We start from the raw sequence: 16984 nt of genomic DNA, 5'->3' as shown, positions 1-16984 counted from the left end.
GGGTTCGCTCAACCCTAATCATGGCAAAAAAAGTTTTTAAAACTGATGTTTTTTCGAGAGCAGTGAACCACCGGGCAAGGGTTGTGGGGATGAGGCCCTTGTCCCCATCAACATGGGGACATCCTACCCATGTTGAGGGCACGTGGCCTGGTATGGTTCAGGAGAGGGGGGCCGCACTCTGTCCTCCCCTCTTTTCTGCGGCCGGCCAGGTTAACGTGCTTGGATAAGGGGTCTGGTGTGGATTTTTGGGTGAACTCCACACCATTTTTTTTAATTTGGGGTGGAGTTCCCCTTAAAATCCACACCAGACCTGTAGGGGCTGGAATGGATATTTGGGGGGAACCCCACGTATTTTTTTTTAAATTGACGGCAGGGTTCCCCTTAATATCCATACCAGACCTGAAGGGCCTGGTAATGGAATTTGGGGGAACCCCTACGCTTTTTTTTTATTTTTTTATGAATGAATCCTCTCTGAATTGCCAGTTCATTATAGCCGCAAGTCTGGTTTTAAATGTCTTTTGTGCAGGGACAGTTATAAGTACGGGAAACATGCGATATTTCACTTGCTAACTTTACACCCCCCTAGTTACGAAATTTAAAGTAATATTTCACTTTTATTGTTTCACTTTTAGCATTATTAAAATCACTGCTCCCGAAAAAACGGCCGTTTTTAAAACTTTTTTTGCATTGATACATGTCCCCTGGGACAGGGCCCAGGTCCCCAAACACTTTTTAGGACAATAACTTGCATATTAGCCTTTAAAATTAGCACTTTAGATTTCAAACGTTCGAGTCCCATAGACTTTAATAGGGTTCTAAAGTTCACACGAACATTTGCTGTGTTTGCAAGTTCTAGTGCGAACCGAACAGGGGGGTGTTCGGCTCATCCCTACTCTTTAGTATTAACATATTTTTGAGCTTAACATAAGCATCACGATTTCATTTTGTGACATTTGTTGATTTATTTTATCTTTGGTATTTTCAAAGCGCTACACCCATTTTTCAAAATGGTCGCTCTATTTTTGTTTATAGCGCAAAAATTAAAAACCGCAGAGGTGATCAAATACCACCAAAAGAAAGCTCTATTTGTGGGAAAAAAATACACCAATTTTGTTTGGGAGCCACGTTGCATGACCGCGCAATTGTCAGTTAAAGCGATGCAGTACCGAATCGCAAAAAATGGCCCGGTCTTTGACCAGCAAAATGGTCCGGGGCTTAAAGCGGAGTTCCACCCAAAAGTGGAACTTCTGCTTAATCCACTCCTCGCCCCCTTACATGCCACATTTGGCATGTAATTTTTTGGGGGGGGGAGTGGGGGCTTCAGGAGGAGTGGGACATCCTGTCCCACTTCCTCCTTCCGCCGAGGAGTCGCTAAGGTGATACGTCATATCGCCTTTTGGCGGCCCCTCCCTGTAAGCAATCGCCTGGGACACGTGACAGGTCCCAGGCGATCGCCTGTCCAATCAGAAAGCGCTGCGCCGCTCGCGCATGCGCAGTGAGTGCCCGGCCGTGAAGCCGAAAGCTGTCATGGCTGGGTGCCCAAAGTAGCAATGAGGACGTCGGCCGGAGAGGGTGGGAGAGGAGCAGAGCTCCGGCCGGCGCGTCGCTGAAACGTGGAGCAGGTGAGTGCATGTTTATTAAAAGCCAGCAGCTACACTTTTTGTAGCTTCTGACTTTTATTAAACATGAAAAATGCCTGAAACACCCCTTTAAGTGGTTAACTGTACTGTGTACTTTTTTTGTACTTGGTAACTATCATCTCATCTTCCTTTGCCAGGTCCTCATGTTGTCCTGCAGAAGCTATTTGTGAAAAGTGTTGACATAAAGATGCTGTTTCAACACAAAATCCTTGGTATTTTTTCTTCTTTCAAACTGTAAAATATGTAGGCTATAATAGCGATGATCAACCATTGGTTATTTTATACAGCAAGGAATACTGTACAAGAGATAGGACATATGTATATATAATTTTAGGATCAAATATGGTCCAGCATAGTTTTAATCATGTAAGAACAATAAAGCTTTGTCTACTATTTTAATAGAATGTGTGATTTCAAATGTACTAGTAAAGTAAATGTACTAGGCTACAGTGTTATGTTCCTGCTAGTTATGGATGAGGTACAGAGTGATCTTCCTAAACTGTACTTTGCCACATGTACTTTGCCAGCTCTGGGGACAATGAATGCAACTGTTCTTGTAGAGTGCAAATGCACTTCTGCACTGGCAAAGTGCTCAGTCAATTTGCCTTTAGTAAATTCAACCCTAAAGTGTGTGTGTGTGTCATATTTTAATTGTCTTTTTATTTCAGAACAGTTACAGGGATCTAATCTTCAGCAGTTTCATAATTGTTGTCATGAGGTCCATTACTTGTTGTAAATGCCCCTGCAAATCTTTTGCCGTGTACACACGATCGGAATTTCTGACAAGAAAAGGTTGATGTGAGCTTTTGGTCGAAAATTCTGACCATGTGAAGGCCCCATCGGACATTTTCTGTAGTAATTTCCGACAGCAAAAATTTGAGAGCTGGTTCTCAAATTTTCCGACGGGAAAAGTTCTTGTCGGAAATTCTGATCGTCTGTATGCAATTCCAACGCACAAAAATCCTACGCATGCTCGCAATCATTGAACTTCATTTTTCTCGGTTTGTCGTAGTGTTGTACGTCATCGGGTTCTTGACGTTCGCAATTTCCGACAACATTTGTGTGAACGTGTGTATGCAACACAAGTTTGTGCCAACATTCCATGGTTTTCTTGTCGGAAATTCAGTTTGTGTGTACATGGCATTAGTTAACAACTGACATTCTCTGCCTCAAAGGCAGTAAAGCTAAAATGATTTAACTTCACTAAGGATGATATCACTACCCCACAATTAGTATGTGGCCAGAGCTTTGGAGGGTTGGCACTGCCTCTAGTGGGTAAAAGCTAAGCATAACTTTTTGTCACTCATAATCAGTCCTTTAACAATGCAAAGAGAATGGTCCAGTAAGCAATCCCTTTAAAGGGTCAGTATTGAATATGAAAGGACACATGTGTTTTACATTAGAGATGGTGATGTACTCCTAGCTCAAGATTTTTTTTTTCATGCAAGTCTGATTTTTTTTTATCTAGAACCAGCATGCATCCTGCTAGCACATTATCCCTTTCTGTTTTATCCTAGTTCACATCAATTATAATGTATTTGGAATCAACCCAAATAATGCACAGATGCTGCATACAAAGTTTAAAATGATAAAAAATCTCCACATTCAAAACCATAATATCTGTGCACAAATCAATTTATTTTTCTTCCTGCATCATTGAAATAACACTTTAGTGAATTTGTAGAACAGATCTTATCTGTGAGCTTAAATTATAGCACAAGATGTAATGTTGAAATGTTACTTGTAGAACAAAAAGCCATCTGCTCTACTGCTGCATGCAAGGGAAACGCAAATTTTTTATCCTGGAATAGATTAAAATATTTGCTGAATGTGAAAATCTCTTGTAATACTATCAATACATTGATATTTATGTCCAACTCCATGTATTTCAATATAACTGATTTCACCAGAAGGAGATTTGTCTGCTTGTTTTGCCACACTAATATCCCAGATGAATTAATTGGGGCTAAGATAAATAATTTAGGTTAAAAGTGCTCTCTTTACAAATTGAATTTGCCCAAGGTTTACAAAACTGCCAAATAATTAAAAAAATTAAGCTTACAATGTGTTTAGGATTAAAGGCATGTGTAAATGTATATCTATATATATCTAGATCTATATCTAGATCTATATAGATAGATAGATAGATAGATAGATAGATAGATAGATAGATAGATAGATAGATAGATAGATTTATAGCTATATATATATATATATATATATATATATATATATATATATATATAGATAGATAGATAGATAGATAGATAGATAGATAGATAGATATAGATATCTATATATCTATATATCTATATATATATATATATATATATATATCTATATAGATATATATACTTCTTCACCTCACTTCATTACAGTCTGCATACAGATTTGTGGCTTGCAAGTTTTTCCTTTAACTCTGGACTTTTCCATGTGATATAAGTCATGCAACCACACCTATGCCAACGTGCCATCTTTAGTGATGTTGCATGTATACTTTATAATTAGGCTGCACTACAACCTGTTACACCATTCACTGACAACAAATAAAGAATAGGCAAGTATTTGTGCACTAAAAAGGCCTAAAAATATATATTTGAACAGTTATCCTTATAGATTATCTCAAGCCGAACTTTTTTTGCTTTGTTTTGAAGTGAGTTGGAAAGGATTAGCCTATCCAAAGTATTTTTTGCTGTTTGCGACTCAATTGAATATATTCCCCTTCAGCATCTATCTAAATCACATCTGGACAAGAAATGAGGGTACCAATGTCATCAACAAAGTAATGTTCTGATAAAAATGCTTACATTTCTTTGATTGTTGTTTCAACTTCCATCAGAGAGAATTGCCATTGCATGTGGAAAACAACTCCATAGGAAGTAACAAAAATGTTATAAAGGTTCTAGCCCTCCCTGCATCATCTAAAACTAACAAAACATAGATTTGGCTGGGGTTGGCTTTTAAGACCCACACCAGTGTAATGCAAGGTAAAGCTTTTTTGTAACAGAAGATATCTACATGTCTTATTCTATCATGAATTCAATTTTTATTTTGTCATTTAAGGATATTGGGAGGATCCAGTCATTCTGGCACATACAGTATGTCATATTAAAGGCTCATACACGCAGTCACACATCCAACAAACTTTCCCTTGGATTTTTGTCTTAATTGATTTGTCCGGTCACACCCATAGCATACACACGGTCACACAAATTAGAAAAGTTGACGATTTTGAAGTTGGTTGGCAAAAAGTGTGACCGTGTGTATGGGGCTTTATACAAATACATTGTTAAAATAAACTCACTAAATCCTCCTTGGGTGACTACTATGGATGATACAATTACATAGTAAAGATACAAAATCAATATAACAAAAGATCTAACAGAAAAAGAAAGCTGCAATAACATACATTTCAAAACTTCACATCTATGATTAAGGTCAGAGTAGCTAAAACATGTTGGCATCTCTGTTGGGCTGAACTTTAGCCATTTAATAGCATAAACTACATTTTAAAGTTCTAAAGTCTTGGTTCTCCTTGTTTTGAAGCCTTTATATACTGTATGTTGGCTTGCAGTTCAATTATTTGGCTAAGAAGATTGGAGCGCCGCTTGCTTTATACACAGCAATGCAAAAACTATATGTCCAAAATGCAATGCAAAAATGTTATATTGTGTGTACTATTTGTTAAGCATAGTCCAAGAATTGAGTATCTTGTTATCCTATAGAAATGCAGTGCAGATCTAAATCAGGATCAAAATGAGATAAAAAAAAAACTTTTTGTAGTACTTATCCATTCATCCTGGAAGTCGAAACCATCCCAACATATTCTCAATTTGCTTCACCACTCACAGGTGACTTTAGAGAAGCAGTGATAACACAGTGGAGTTATGATCCTGGTTTGGATGTGTAAGACATCACCTTATAAAAACAATGTTACCTCATGCCGGGACCATGCTTAGAAATCTGTGCACACAATCTAAACATTTAAAATCGGACCTTAAACTTTGCATGCAAATAAATGTTTTTGTATTGCATTTTGAACTTTACTTGGATCAACACTATACTATCTGCCACTATGTTTAATGCTGGAATCATACTTTGAAAACAAAAGTATATATAAAACACACTGACTGGAGGAACTGTGTTCCTACAACATACTTGATGCTGTCCATTGATATCATACTTTTGGATGCCCCCATTCAAATAAATTGTCCATTTATTCTGTGGTGGTATGATCATTTTTAAACAGGAGCCCTGTAGTATTTAGTAGATAAATATATACAGAGAGAATGTTATTTCACACTAAACTGATATAATATCTGCATGCAATAATGCCACAGGCACTGTAGATGGATTGTAGTTATTGTTAATAACTGCTTTTTAAATGATTTTATACATTTTGGACAATAACATATGAACATCTATTCTATTGCAGCTTTCTTTTTCTGTGACATGTATTTGTTGTATTTCCATGGGTAGTCATCCAATGAGGACTTCATTACCTAGATTCACGTAGGGCGGCGTATGTTTGAGCCGGCGTAGCGCATCGTATTTACGATACGCCGCCGCATGTTAGAGAGGCAAGTGCTGTATTCACAAAGCACTTGCGTCCTAAGTTACGGCGGCGTAGCGTAAATGTGCCGGTGTAAGCGCGCCTAATTCAAATTGGGAAGAGGTGGGCGTGTTTTATCTTAATAAGGCATGACCCCACGTAATTGACGCTTTGAACGTACGGCGCATGAGCCGTCCGTGGACATAACCCAGTGTGCATGCTCCAAATTACGCTGAAAAGACTCATTGGTTTTGTTGTGAACGTAAATTACGGCCAGCCCCATTCACGGACGACTTACGCAAACGACGGAAAAATTTAGAAATGCAACGCGGGTCCGACGTCCATACTTAACATTGGCTGCGCCATCTTTTTGGTGGTTTATCTTTACGCCTGAAACCGCCTTATGTAAATGGCGTATCTTTACTGCGACGGGCAAGCGTACGTTCGTGAATAGGCGTATCTTGCTGATTTACGCATTCTAGGCGTAAATCAGCGTACACGCCCCTAGCGGCCAGCGTAAATAGACAGCTAAGATATGACGGCGCACGCGTATCTTAGCAACATTTAAGCGTATCTCAATTTGAGAATACCCCTAAATATACGACGGCGCAGATTCGGAGTTACGATGGCGTATCTACTGATACGCCGGCGTAACTCTACCTGAATCTGGCTACATGAGTTTTTTTATAGGTTTTGACATTACCCAGTGAATACAGTGTAGAGTCCAAACACTTACCTGAGCCTGTCAGAGATCCAGCGCTCCTGGCTGCAGGCTTATCTCCTCTCTATTTCTCTTCTCACAGTGACTCAGGCAACAGCAAGAGCTATTGACTCCTGCTGCTGTTAATTAAGTGCTGTGTTGAGGGACCAGGGATGGGCTGAACCACACTATGTGTGTCTATAGAGCATGGCTCCATAGACACACAGCTCAGGAGCGAGCACGTACATGTGTGCCCCATAGCAAGCGGCTTGCTATGAGGGCACACAGAGAAGGGGAGGAGCCCAGCCAGCATGGGACCCCAGAAGGGAGGTTCGGGGCTACTCTGGTCAAACCCATTGCAGAGCAACTAAATATAACATGCTTGTTGGTTTATTAAAAAAAATCTAGACTTTATAATCATTCTAAGAAAGGAAGAGGAAAAAAGTAATTGCAATGTCCTGTAACCAAAAGCAATTAATTAGCAAAACAAATAACTGATGTGACTTTAGTAACTAAAATCTAATTAGTTGTTATGAGTTACCGTACAGTGAAAAAACATCAATGCTTCCTGTGCTGTTAATGAACAAGCCCAATAGGATCATATTGACTTTAAAAGGAAACACACATGTTATTCTGCAATGTCTTTCCTATAGTATTTACTAAAGTGGACCTTTCAAAAATATTACAAGTCTGCATGAATTCAACAATATATATATTTTTTTAAAGCTGTATCTGTATTGTCTAATTTAACTGAGCTGTTTTAAGATTTTGACTAGGCTGAAATGATGTCATCACTCTTCTGCTTAGGCCATACACGGGTCAAATTTCGAAAGAATTTTCTTTAGAAAATCTTATCTAAGAATTTTTGTTCGAACTTTGCACCATGAGAGGGCTGCAGAAACAGCCGATTTTCGTGTGGCCATTGAATTTGAGTAATCTTGCATGTTGGCAATTTTTTGAAAAACAAACGATTTTCTAATCAATGATGGGAGAATCCTGCGAGAAATGCAATCGAAAAAGAAATGTGCATTTGCAAGAAAGAAAATTCCCTAAAAGAAAAGAAGATTCCTAGCCACGAAAATTATTTTCTGTAGCAACATGAGGTGAAATCGAAGGCTTGTTTGGTCAAATTTCGTAATCAATGGTGGCACCATCAAATCGCAAAACACACATAATTTCTGATTTTCAAAAGTAAATTCTTTTGAAATTCGACCATGTATGACCAGCCTAAGTCTACGCTACCACAGTGATCATAATTTTATAGCAAGTCACAATGTGAGAGAATGTAGCAGGGAGCTAATCTATGTCAGATATTTATAACCACAGTCATAAACTACACAGGCACCAGGATTTTAGAAAAAGTGCTGTGCACTCTATGGGAGTTAATAAATACCTGTGTTAAGCCCCTTACACATGAATGATCATAATTTCTGATGGAAAAAGTCAGACTGATGCCCCATCGGAGTAATTCCATTGGAAATTCTGATGAATTTCATCGGAGTTTGGATAGAGAACTAACTTTGCATAGTAAAATATATTTTTTTCTGCCAGTAAATTCATTATACAGCCCACTTTCTGTTTCTTGTCTGTTTATTAGCCTAGGCTTATGTATCATGCACCGCTCTCTCATTCTCATGCGAGTTTGCCAGGAAGGAAGGGGGGATGAGTCATAAGACTGCCAATGAGGGTTGAAGGGCTACAGAGCTGGAGGTGTGCCTCTGTGTGTCTGTGTAAATCCAGACAGTGAACAGGCAGCAGCTTCAGCTGCCCACAGTTAAAATGGATTCAGACAGACTTAGTAGAGGGAGATTTCTGCAGCATATTTGGCAAGTATATATAAAATAGAATAACTAAAATAAACTGGTGTAGTGAAAGGCACTTTCCCTGTTCTTTGGAGAAGGGGAAAAGAAGTGATCAGTAGAAAAGTTTTTACATGTCAGAAAAGTCCTACAGGTGAGAAGCAACACTTTGGATGCTCAGAAAGTCTTGGTATTGGTCTTCCAACTCTTGCACTCCCCAATTGTTGCAAGGAAAAATTAAATGGCTTTCAGCAATTGTTATAATTGGGCATGTGAGTTACCTATAAATCAAATTCATAAAATCATATCTACAGTCTTTGTTTTCAAACAAATTGCTAATAGCTATTAGTGCTATGATACATGTCAGGAACAGAAGACATTCTAAAGCCCACAAAGAACAATGTATAATGTAATTCTAATGGATCTCTATAAAGCAATATCCTATTTTACTGTCATCTTAAAATAATAAAAACATGTCTTTCTTATGCAAAGCATTTCCTCTTCTAAAGCAATTCATTCTAAAATTTACTTTGCTGAAAACCAAGGAGTCAATGCCACTTTATTAGTTTCTGTCTTATTAGACATCTCTTTTCATAGCACACAATCTGCGTAATTAACAAACAGAATGGCTTCTGCATATTGAAAATCAAAAAGGGAGAGATGTTGTACACATGCATTCATTTCATATGCCAACTTCTATAATACTGATGTGATAATAACATAGTTTCAATTTGATAACAGTAATAGGTGCATTGAATTCCCCTTACAGTGGAGCAACAATTGAAACAATGGAAAGCCATGAATATATTAAGACAAGTGATGCTTCCCATTTAATTTAAATGTCATGCACAAAATGTGAGCAATTTCTATACTTCAGACTGCCATGATAGGTTCACTGTCCCTGGCTAAATGTATCAAAAGAAAATGTACAATTCAAACCCATAAGGAGAAGCCTAAGTAGCCAGCAATACATTCTACTCATTTTGATCATTGCAATTGTGTACTATTGGGACCTAAAGTTGAAGATAAGATCATTTTTATTGTAGAGGCAGCCATTTTGAAGAGAAAAGGGTAGTATGTAATTGTCCATATATCTATCAAAGACAGTATATACTTACCTATCAGCTATAAGGAGCAGTTTCCAAAGCAACCTGGTTTCTGGTCACATAACACTGGGGTGCAGTAGAGATCCTCATTGAAGTTGCTGACATCAACAAAGTTCACTGCACAATCTGTCAACGCTAGCACCCTAATGCACTCAGGTCCTGCAACAAAAATTCTGAGCCCTGTGGGATCTTCATATTTCAGCTACCATGTACTGTATGTGTATGAATATTTTCAGAACCCTAAATTCTCTAATGTATGTCTAACTAATTAGAGCATAATTCTGGCTAAATCCAAAGATAAAAAATAAATAGCCCATTAAAAGATAAAGTTATACAACCGGCTTTTGCTAATCACTAACTCCTGGACCTGAACCCAGCCTGTGATTGGACAATTTAAGAAGAAGCAGCACAATGATAAGCTCATCTCTCTGTCACGCAACATTCCCTTCCTTTTATTATGCATCTTGTCAGCAAATTAACCTCCCTGGCGGTCTTCCCGAGACTGACACGGGGTTCGATTTTCTTGCTACTATCGGTAACCCCGTGTCAGTCACGGGCTTGCCTCGCTAGATCCACAGGCACTTTTTACTTACCTTGTCCCTGGATCCAGCGATGCCACCGCGCTGTGTGAGCGAGCGGGACCTCGCTCGATTCACACAGTGCCTCCGTGTGACGCCGATCTCCGTTCCCTGCGACGTTACGACGCACGGGGACGGAGAACGGCGCCAAATTCAAAAACGTAAACAAACACTATACACACAGTATACTGTAATCTTATAGATTACAGTACTGTATGTAAAAAAAACACACCCCCCCTGTCCCTAGTGGTCTGCCCAGTGTCCTGCATGTCATTTTATATAATAAAAACCTTTTTTTCTCCCTGCAAACTGTAGATTGTCCATAGCAACCAAAAGTGTCCCTTTATGTCAAAAATAGTTTTAGATCAGCTAAAAAACAGCGATAATAAATTATAATCACTTGCAGAATTGTGCGATAGCGATTTGTGGGGAAATTCGTCATAAAAAAATAAAAGTAATGACAGCGACAATTCTGCAACTGAGCAAATTTCAGTGATTTTGATTTGATTACATTATTGAATAATTTTTATTATAATTATATTATTATTTGTTATAATTATTTATAATTATTTATTATATTATAATTTATAATTTTGTTTTTAAAAAAATGTAATACACGGGATGCCTATTAGAATCTTGTTTGGTCAGATTTAAGTGAGTTATTTCTAAAAATTACAGACCTACAATATAAAACGCCAAATTTCCTTGCAAATAATGGTACCGCTTTTAGCATGTTTTTTCTGAAAGAATCATACCGCCAGGGAGGTTAACTGATTGCCTTTTTGTTCTGCTTCTTCTACTTACTCTCTAGCTCTGCTGTATAGGGTCTTTAAAAAGCTAATTTGAGTTAAAATTCAGTTCTTATATTGCTTATATTTAAAAAATAAAATAAATTAGGGCTGTGGAAATTAAAGATTAATTCCTCGATTAATTGTTAATTTTTTGATTGATCAAAATTATTTTGATTGGTACTAGTGGTGCAACGGATCGTAAATGATCCGTGATCTGAACGGAACACCATATGCGGATCGGCACACAACATGATCCGCGGAGCTCCGCTGCTGCCTCAGCCATAGGATAGGCCACAGCTTCGGCCTAGCTCCCGGAGCGGCGGCCATCTTGGTCTACCCGGCGGTGGCCTAGGTGGCACGCTGACGTCATCACCAGGCCTTGACTGCTCGTCTTCGGCCGGCTTCTCTGGTAAGACTAAGCAAGCACTAATCTTCTTATATACTGGGGGAGATGTCTGTGGATTACAGTGGGGAGATGTCTGTGGATATTATAGTGGGGAGATGTCTGTGGATATTACAGTGGGGAGATGTCTGTGGATATTACAGTGGGGAGATGTCTGTGGATATTACAGTGGGGAGATGTCTGTGGATATTACAGTGGAGAGATGTCTGTGGATATTACAGTGGGGAGATGTCTGTGGATATTACAGTGGGGAGATGTCTGTGGATATTACAGTGGGGGAGATGTCTGTGGATATTACAGTGGGGACTATATATGGTGGTGTTCCGAAAAATGTATGTGCGTTATTATTAATCGAAATTAGTTGATTAATCGATTAAAAAAAAACGATTAATCGAACACAAAAAATAGTAACAGCCCTAAAATAAATACATGTAATGATATATTGATGAATACAGACCTGCATTACAGACCTGAACTTTAAAATAAACTTTTAATGAAAGAAATATGAAGGCTGCTATGCTTAGGGATGCAGATAATCACTAAATAGAAAAAGTAACCAGTGTGTTGGTTAAATTTACAATGCAATCATAAACTTATTCTGAGTGTCTTTGCAAAAAATGCAGAGATGTTCCACTGTGCCTTTCCTTGTTATAATTTAAGGGTGATTGCAAGACAAATTAAAAATCATGTATTTGCTTGGAATCTATGTTAATACTTTAACCACTTAACGCCCGCCGCACGACTATTTACATCCGCAAAATGGCACGCACAGGCAGATGGACGTATATATACGTCTTTGCCTTCTAGCGGGTGGGGGGTCCGATCGCGACACCCCGCTGCGTGCGGCGGGCAGCTTACCTCGGGGAGCGATCCGGGACGACGGCGCGGCTATTCGGAGCTGAAGAACGGGGCGAGCCGTATGTAAACACGGCATCCCCGTGCTTCACTGTGGCGGCGCATTGATCGTGTCATCCCCTTTATAGGGGAGACACAATCGATGACATCAGACCTACAGCCACACCCCCTACTGTTGTAAACACACACTAGGTGAAGCCTAACACGTTCAGCGCCCCCTGTGGTTAACTCCCAAACTGCAACTGTCATTTTCACAATAAAGAATGCAATTTAAATGCATTTTTTGCTGTGAAAATGACAATGGTCCCAAAAATGTGTCAAAATTGTCCGAAGTGTCCGCCATAATGTCGCAGTCACGAAAAAAATTGCTGATCGCCGCCATTAGTAGTAAAATTTTTTTTATAAAAATGCAATAAAAATATCCCCTATTTTGTAAACGCTATACATTTTGCGCAAACAATCGATAAACGCTTATTGCGATTTTTTTTACCAAAAATAGGTAAAAGAATACGTATCGGCCTAAACTGAGGAAAAAATTGTCTGCGCAATTGTCTGTTAAAGCGACGCAGTGCCGAATCGCAAAACCTGGCCTGGGCATTTAGCTGCCTAAAGGTCCGGGGCTTAAGTGGTTAATGTTACACAATAAAAAGATGTAACCAGCAAGCAGGGGTCAGATTTCAACTTTGTACCTTCACCAAGTAAAAGAAAGGATGTAAGAGACAAGTGGTATCCTGTCTTTAAAAGGAGGGGTCACAAAAAAATTGAATTCACACTTTCCTAGAAATCCACTTTAAGTTGTATTATGGTGCATTGCTATCTTGGATATGAGTGATAAAGAAAGATACAAAAAAAGTAAAATATATGACACTTGATTCAACTTAGCTGGTTCTACTTTGTTCAATATCTACACCAGGCAATAAAAGTTGTGTAGTCACACTTTTTCTGCAGCAGTTTTATACAGTTTCATTATATATCTATATATGCAGTATATATATAGATATGTATGCCAGACATATATTATGTTTCTCTTGTGGACGTTCTGCAGCCCTGTGGCAAAGCTATGCATTCTACATATAAGTAAGGTCAACACATGAACACAGATTAAGTGAAACATAGTATCAGCACTAACCAAGCTGAAACAGATGTATTTTTAAAGTACAAATGAAGAGCTAAAAAGATATTGGCCAATTATTTCAATTTCTGTCAAAGTCTATTTAAAGGCCCCACCAAGTGAAATAGATTCAAATAATTATCTTAACAAATGTTGTTAAGTGATGGATATTGAGGAAGACAATACACATCTATAGGAACGTTTAGCTTAGTATGCCTAATTTCTAACTGCAGACCATTGTAAGATGGAAAGACTGTCTTATAGCACAATCAGTCTTTAAAAGAAATACAAGTTAAAATAGAAACCCTGATAATGCCTTTTTGACGATTTTCAACTTCATAGAGAAGGGTTAAAATCTCCAGATTGTATTGCTGTCTGTGTCACCCAGGGTTGGTTACCCAACAAGCAGAGAGAGGTTCTAATTCATCTAGGTAAAAATCAAACCCAAGACTTTACAAAACTGAAAACCATTCAAATATTGCTTTCAGTTAGATTAACTTTAAAAGCATCAAATATTCCTGTGGATCACAGTAGTCTGATTCAGGATAATAAACTTCTAGGGTGAGGGTTCATTTGGGTCAGAGGGTGGGGGGCAAGAAAATAACTGTCATTTTATAACAGTAAAGATGTCCTTTGAAATATGGGTATGTTAACCCTCTTTTTTCCTTTAGAAGCTCTGAGCACATGACTACTTAGATTATTTAAAATATAGGATAAAAAAAATCAACATTCCACAGCATTGGACATACACATACAAAAAAATAGCATCATACCTAAATAAACACTCCACTCCAGTTGTACGCTTACCTGCCAAAGCCTGGTGCTTTTGGTCTTCAGAATCCACCAAACTTAAAGTGGATGTAAACCTTCCATACACCCAGTGAAGTGAACAGCCTCAGATGATACACAGAGATTACCCAAATCTCCCTACGTAGGTTTTATATGTATATCTGCTGTGTTCACATTTATATACTGTTTAGAAAGTTAAGATCCTGTTAGGAGATTTCCTCTTCCTGGTTAACACAGAGTGTGATGTCTGGTCATACAGCCAAGATAGCTAACATTGCTGATTGGAGGAAAGGCACACTCCCCCTCTCATCATAGGCAGAGACTCTCAGAGCTGTTTTGTAATAGGAGCTGCTCTCTGCTAATCTATTTTAGCAACCTCCTTTGACAAAATATTCTGGCTGCTTTTGTCTGAAAAGTCAAAAAAAAAATGTCAGGAGTTCTTAGGCTGATAACAGAGGAACCGTTCAGAAGAGAGCTATAAGACATAGCTCATTAAAAAGAGATAACAAAATACTGCAGATATATGTTCTCAACTCAAATTTCATGAATCAGGTTTACATCCACTTTAAGGGCATTGTTCTTTTTTATAACTTTTTACAATTTAAAAACACCTTTGTGAAAACGTTGGCCTTTGAAAGATGGGAACACCTCTTTTTTTAAGTCTCTCAATGGAAACAAGATAGTCACTATGGGCCAGATTCTGGTACCTGCGGCGCAGCGTAACGTAACCCGTTTACGTTACACCGCCGCAAGTTTTCAGTGTTAGTGCCCGATCCACAAAGCACTTACCTGGAAACTTGCGGCGGTGTATCGTAAACACGTCCGGCGCAAGGCAGCCCAATTCAAATGGGGCGGGTACCATTTAAATTAGGCGCGCTCCCGCGCCGGACATACTGCGCATGCTCCGGTCGCAAGTTTCCCGACGTGCTTTGCGTGAAATTATGACGCGCCGACGTGTTGAGAATCGCGACGTGCGTAACGTACTTACGCCGGGAAAACAAAAAAATTCAAAAGTGACGCGGGAAATACGAGCATACTTTAACATGGTGGAGTAATTTTCCACCATGTTAATAGCAGCCCTATCTTTGCGACGGGAATCTAAAACTTGCGACGACGGGAAAAACCTTTGTCGATCGCGGTAACTGCTAATTTGCATACCTGACGCTGTTACGGTTTACGACGCAAACTCCCCCCAGCGGCGGCCGAAGTATTGCATCCTAGGATCCGACGGTGTAATTTAATTACACCTGTCGGATCTTAGGGCTAGCTATGCGTAACTGATTCTATGAATCAGTCGCATAGTTAGAACGGCCCTAAAACAGAGATACGACGGCGTACCAGGAGATACGCCGTCGTATCTCTTTGGTGAATCTGGCCCAGTACCCCTAGCACCTCTAAATGTCATAATTACTGGGAAATGTTCCAGAACATTCACCATAGATGGCATTTAAATTTATAAATTTGCTAATTTAGATGGTGACAAATGTAGGCGTGGTTGTTCGCATTCTGGATCTTTAACGCACATTCTTTGGGAGTGCCCACATGTACATAGTTTCTGGAACACAGTATTTACTCTAATTTCAGAAACTACAGGCTGTCCGACTACTCCAAGCCAGCCCATAGGCATAGAGAAGTCCCCACAAAACCAATACTAGATTGCTAATAATGTGGAAATGGAGGCGCACCTTGGTCCTAAATATATCAGATATTAAACCTCCTTGGCAAATGTTATATTATAGTGCACTATATGGTACTGCAATAATTAAACTTATTTTCATTGCAATTATTTTTGCTTACCTTTATTCTCTGAAATCTGTTCCGCTGTAATATGGAATGCTTTTGAAGGCTATACTGTTCCATTGTCATTCACTACAGCTCAATTCATTGCTGCCTATCTTTTGTTATTGCAATTTTCATATTTAAACTATTGCATATTGTTACTTTTTTTAAACTTCAATAAACAAATTGAGAAAAAAAAAAGAAAGAAAATAAAATAGGGCCAGATTCAGGTAAAATTTGAAATTTGACACGGGAACGACGGCCATACTTTAACATGGCTGTTCTAAATGTAAGCCATGAAAAAGCAGGCTTTTGTTTGCAACGGGAAAAACCGACTAGCAACGACGTAAGAAAATGCAACGAACGCGCGTACCTTCGTGGATCGCCGTAATCAGCTTATTTGCATACCCGACGCTGTAAAACGACGCAAACTCCACCCAGCGGCCGCCGGAGAATTACACCTACGATCCGAAGGCGTACGAAGCCGTACGCCTGTCGAATCTTAGCCAAAAGCCGTCGTATCTTTGTTTGTGAATTACAAATAAAGATACGACGCAGCAAATTTGAAAGTACGCCGGAGTATCAGCAGACACAACATGTCTGATGTACCTATAATTATCTGAAAATGTGCAGCAATAATAAACAATTAAATATACATTTATTTTCCTCTCTTTCATTGCATACAGCTTTATTTTATATCCTGGATCTGTGTTTTTTGGTAAAAATTATAAGAACATTATCATTTCCTTCACTGGGTCATTGATTTTTTTTATTCGACAGTAGAGAGAGAGTTAAATGCCACAGCAAGAGCCAACATTCTGTAGCTCCGCATTCTGGGAGTTTTTATTTATTCTTTGTTAGATTTGTTTGTTGGGGTGGCA

At 38.8% G+C, this 16984-nt stretch overlaps 1 protein-coding gene across 1 annotated transcript in view; it reads right to left on the bottom strand.

Annotated features, from left to right (window-relative positions):
- Positions 1–16984, bottom strand: part of GALNTL6 (polypeptide N-acetylgalactosaminyltransferase like 6) — a 1588031-nt gene that overhangs the window by 1264986 nt on the left and 306061 nt on the right. The gene's annotated exons all lie outside the window — the stretch shown is intronic.

This window comes from Rana temporaria, chromosome 1 (assembly GCF_905171775.1).
Source record: "Rana temporaria chromosome 1, aRanTem1.1, whole genome shotgun sequence".
Classification (NCBI taxonomy): domain Eukaryota; kingdom Metazoa; phylum Chordata; class Amphibia; order Anura; family Ranidae; genus Rana; species Rana temporaria.
The sequence above is the reverse complement of the archived record's forward strand: the minus strand, read 5'-3'. Positions and strand labels throughout refer to the sequence as shown.